General features: G+C 32.9%; 1 protein-coding gene across 11 annotated transcripts in view; it reads left to right on the forward strand.

The window, feature by feature from the left end:
- Window positions 1-5968, forward strand: part of WDPCP (WD repeat containing planar cell polarity effector) — a 418073-nt gene that overhangs the window by 383783 nt on the left and 28322 nt on the right. The gene's annotated exons all lie outside the window — the stretch shown is intronic.

A 5968-nucleotide genomic window follows, 5' to 3' on the forward strand; every position in this document is an offset into this window, starting at 1 on the left:
GACATTTTTCCGAAGAAGACATACAGATGGCCAATAGGTACATGATAAGGTGCTCAACGTCACTAATCATCTGGGAAATGCAAATTAAAACCACAATGAGATATCACTTCACACCTGTCAGAATGTCTATTATCAAAAAGACAAGAAATAACAAGTGCTGGTCAGGATGTGGAGAAAAAGGAATCCTCATGCACTGTTGGTGTGAATGTAAATTGGTACAGCCACTATGGAAAACAGTATGGAGGTTCCTCAAAAAATTAAAAATAGAACTACCAGATGATCCAGCAATTCCACTTCTGGGTACTTATCAGAAGAAAACAAAAGCACTACCTCAAAAAGATATCTGTACCCCCATGTTTGTTGCAACATTATTTACAGTAGCCAACATATGGAACCAACCTAAGCATCCATTAGTGGATGAATGGATAAAAAAACGTGATACACACACACACACACACACACAATGGAATATTATCAGCCATAATAATGAAGGAAATTCTGCCATTTGTCCCAACATGAATGGACCTTGAGGGCATTATGCTAAGTGAAAGAAACTAGACTGAGAAAGACAACTGTATGATCTCACTTATATGCAGAATATTAAAAAAACCCAAAACACCCAAACTCATAGATACAGAGAACAGATTGTTGGTTTGCTAGAGGTGGGGATTGAGGGGTAGGCTAAGTAGGTAAAAGGGGGCAAAAGATGCAAACTTCCACTTACAAAATAAATCATGGGGATGTAATGTACAGCAAAGTGACTATAGTCAATAATACTGTACTGTATATTTGAAAGTTGTTAAGAGAGCAGATATTAAAAGTTCTCATCCCAAGAAAAAAATGTAACTATATGTGGTAATAGATGTTAACTAGACATATTTTGGTGATAATTTTGCAATATATAAACATCTAATCATTATGTTGTACATCTGAATCTAATATAATGTTATATGTCAATTACATAATTTTAATATATTACTTAAATTTTAAAAATAAAAGTTTAAACTTTTATTAAACACACATAAAATTATCCTGTCAAACTATCATAAAAATTTCTAACTGCTTTTTCTCATATTTTTCTATTTTTCATCACAAATAATAAACAGTTCACAGACCAGTAGCAAACAATTTGCAGATCAATTATTGGTCTTCATCCCACACTCTGAGTAACACTGGTCTAAGAGTAACTCCTTATTAAATTTAGTGAGAAAGCTCATGTAATAAATTTGTGATGAAACAGCAACAACACTGGATGTGTTCAAGTCAAAAAGACCTAATGGATATGTACTTAAGACACTTAAGACACTGGATAATGATCACAAGTAATTCTTTTTTTTTTTAAAGCATTACAGTGGTCAGCCTAACACTGACAATTTTGTTGGTCAAATACTGAAAGAAATTATCCAATAATTTACCATCCTTCCTATAAAACTAATGAGACTATGACACAACCAGCAAGGATTTTCTGGAAAGCAATTCTCATTGTATTGATTTAATTTATTTCTATCACAGTCCACGTAATGTTATAGATATAATCTACATACCTCAATTTTTAAAGGCTTTGATTGTGTCCTATATTCCAAAACAAGCTAGAAAATGTTTTAAACACCTCTCTACCACTATTAGGGGCCATTATGAATAAGAATGTCCATGGTAAAGCAAACAATCACTGATCATTTACAATGTGCCAGGCATTCTGCTAAGTACTTTAGGTACTATGCTAAAGCTAGCTATCCTCCATGTAAAGAATAACTATCACTCAGTTTATTTACTTAGGTAGAAATAAATTTTAAAATGATATGGAAAGGGGAAAATCGATAGAAATGAATGTAAGCGTTAAAAAATTGGAGTAACATTACCATAGTTTGGAAAAAGGCTATCTAGACTAGAGATCTGCAAAGTAGAGCCCGTGGACCAAGTATGACTGCCACCTGTTTTTTTAGAGCCCACAAGCTAGAATGGTTTCACATTTTTAAATGTTTTGGAAAAAATCAAAAGAAGAACAATATTTTGTGACACACAGAAGTTCAGTTTCAACGTCTATAAATAAAGTTTTATTGGAACACAGCCATGCTTATTCTTTTACATCGGTTATCGCTGTTTTCATGCTACAATAGCAGAATTGAGTAGCACTTCGTATGGCTGCTTAGCACACTGCAAACCGCAGTGACACAGTTATAAATCCACAGCCTTTCAAGCGCCACATCACAATTTTTAACTTTATCTTTATTACCAGTGCCTGCTCATCATATCAAAACCAGAAATGAAGATTAGACTGCAAATGTCACACTTTTAAGGCACAGTGGAGAGTGGATTGTTCTGTTATCAAATTAGATGGCAAAGCACCATGTTTATTATGCAATGACACTATAGCTGTGCTCCATCGAATCCAATATACATGAATATTACCAAAGGACTAATCACAATATCCCCTGCCACAGGCAAACAATGGTCAGAAAAAAATGGAAAATTTTAAATGGTGTGTCTCATCATAGGAAAGTTTCTTCACAAAAATAACAAATGAACATGAGGCTCCAACCAAGTAAGTTTCTGAATGGCTCATTTGTTGGCCAATCAAGGAAAGCCATTTGCTGATGGTTAGTTAATTAAATCATATTTGATTGTAGAAACCGAAGAAGTGTGTTGAGAGAAAATAATCTCTGTCTGAGATTATCAGCCATTCAGTGAGTACAGTTACTCAAAAAATTGAGGACATTGGGAGCAATATGAATAGCTAATGAAAAAACAAGGCAAAAAAAAAAAAAAAAAAACAACCACATATACACGCAAGGAAAATGATTTCAAGTGGTTTTCTTTGGTCAAAAGATGTTGTGGATACCGCTCAATTGCTGTTTTTTATTTGAGGAGTCAATGCCAAGTTTGGAGTAACTGAAGAATTAACCTCTATGAACAGTCTGTGTGAAACAATTCCAGGCAAGAATATCTTCAAAGTTGAGAAAACACTAGTTCAGTACAACCTATAGTGGAATCTGCTAAGACGTGTTACAATCGATGATGCCAATATATGTGGAGGAGAAAAAGACAAATTTACAAAGCGTGTTTTAAATGTTATGGTTATTCATGGTATTTGTTATTCAATCAGCAGGTACCCTGCAGAAAATATTTGAATTAATCATGTACTACTGAACCAACAGTGTCAAAGGTGAATTTCACTCACTCCTGTGGGTTTAACTATCCTCAGCTTTGTGAATTTTTGTCAAAAATGGAAGCTGAATATCTTGACTTGCCCTACCATGCAGAAGTTCAAAAACTTTGCAATGACAAAATTTTATTGTGACTTTTTTAGGTACTGAGACTAAAATTTTTCTGAATGAGAAGAACCACTACTGACCACTATTATCAAACTGAATGGCTTAGGAAATCAGCTTTTGCTGCAAACCTGATAATGTCTCTTAATGAATTTAACCTAAAATTATAAGGCAAACAGTTGTTAATACGTGAATTTTTTTACTGAAGTAAAGCCAATACAATGCTAATTAATGCTGTTTGAATCACAAATAATATCACGTTGTGTTATCAAGAGTTAAAACAAAAAATAATATCTATATTCCCACACAAATCTGAAATAGATATACTTTCTAATATCAAATTAAACTCCAGAGAGGGTAAACAACTGTCCCAGGTTTAGCACTTGAAGTCCCAAATCCTGGGTAACTGCTCAGTCCCAGGAAACTAGAACAACTGGTCTCCCTAATTCCAGCAGTGATTTTTGGACCTGAATGCAAATGCAAAGGAAATTTCCATATTTCAAAATCCATCAACTGCAACTGAGGAGCCTCTACCTAACTTGCAACTAGAAGTGATTAATCTGCAATATAATAACATGCTAAAAGTCAAACATCAAAAGAAGAATCTAATAAAATAAGATGAATCTAATAAAAAAAGAAGAATTCTATAAAATAAGATGCTGCTCATGGATTGATATCAGTGTGTGGTACTAATCTGTTTGAAAGGGCATATTCAGAGGTGAAATACATGAAATCTCATCAGAGATCAGCATTAACAGATGAATATTTGCAGTTGAGTTTGATGAGAGAGAACACTAACTTTGAACCCCAATCAAATGAAATGCTATCCCCCATTCCAATTAGATGTGTGCCACAAAAACACCTGTAATCAGTTATTATTATTATAGTTTGAATTTCATCAAGACAAACATTTTAGAATCTCTCTCTCTTGCTACATAAGTACTTACATAATACCTTCAATTTTGCCTATTGGCCTGCAAAGCCTAAAATATTTACTATCTGGCCCTTTACATTATGTAGGCCCCTCATCTAGACTAAGATAAATATAGTTAAGGGATGGGGACTGTCATAGTTGACAAGAAACTGAATGAAGCAGTAACTGTCTTTTATGAGAAAATAAACAGAAAGTGGTATGTGTTTAAAAGACTATAACATACCAGAGTAAGAAGCAATCACTTTATTACACCAATCTCTTTAGATGTCCATCTAGAATCTAGATCATAGATCTTAACACTTCCGCTATGGAAGTTAATTTTCCTTTATATGAAAAATTGGCATGGATTCAAGGATGACTGACGGTGACTAACATGGTGAAAGTGTTTATTTTTAAACATTTTGAAAAGTATAGTTGTTTAGTGCAAAGTGTCAAGATTACAGGGATAGCAATTACTATTTAATTACACAAAGTACACTGGGCTGTTTTATGGTCTATGGAAAACTTCTAAAAACATAAATTAAAGCAGGTTATTTTGTTTTGTTTTAGTTTTGTTTAGTCATAAGAATGATGTATGACTATTAGGAAGACAAAATGTTATACCAGTTTCTGAGAGAGATGGTTAATTTTATACTCCTAGAGAGCTTCCAAAAGAGATTAACCATCTTACTGTAGGCTTTAAACTTTTATCTACCTAAAGGCAAGAGCCAATCCATTATTTTAAAAAAAATCAAATGTCCTATGAAAGCATTACAATCCAGATTTCATAATATGGCTCCATACCATATTAGAAATGTTATGAAAATTTTAAACTATATAGCTAATATCCCAGCCAATAGAAAAATACCACAAAATAGCAAGTAATTTAGAGTTAATGACAGACAAGTAACATGTATTTTTATAAAAATATCATCATCATCATGGCATTTCATGGTGCTAGGACTACAAGGAAGAACAAGATTCTGCTGATAAGCTTAAGAAAATTTATAATCTACTTGGTAAGCTAGACTAAATAAATAAAGGAAATAAATAATAATATAAGTGAACATAGCCTAGTGCCAAATGAGTGGTATATGCATGTGTGCACTAAGTGCTGTAAGAAAAGAGAAACACAATTGGGACTCATTAATACAAACAATTATATACACAATTACTTGTTTCAAGGATGAAAATATGTAAATTAATGTCTACCTACTATTCATCAATAATGAGAAATTAGACTGTGGCAGTAATGTCACTTCTTTTTCCTCAGCCTAATATTTAAATTTAAGTAAAGATGATTCTTTTAAGAGCATCATTTTGATGTACTAAGCCAGAGTCAGCAGGTCTCATATCACTGCTATGAGAGCAAATAACCCACTAATCAAATATAGTATTCTTTCCCACTGAGAAAAAAAAAAGCCCTCATAAAACTTAACACACTCCCCAGGTAACCACCATAATCAACCAGAATTGGCACTTAGATGAAACTTACTTGCCATGCAAGTTTTAAGGCATCTCTTTAAGAACAGAAGGAACAATAAAGGCACAGTCTACTCATTTGATTTCAGTACATTAGCCATAACATGTATGCATGAGAATAACTGGTATTTTCATACTATTTTGAAGTTTGGTTATTGCTTTCTCTAGAGTTTTAAGTATTTTATTTATTATTATTTTAAGTATTTCTCTTTTTAGTGAGGATATTAAAAGGTTCTATTAACAATTTTTATTAAAGCCCTTTATTAGATTTTAAGATAATGAATGTTGTGATCTTTTATTTTAG

The sequence above is a fragment of the Balaenoptera borealis genome, assembly GCF_965194805.1.
Source record: "Balaenoptera borealis genome assembly, chromosome: 15".
Classification (NCBI taxonomy): Eukaryota; Metazoa; Chordata; class Mammalia; order Artiodactyla; family Balaenopteridae; genus Balaenoptera; species Balaenoptera borealis.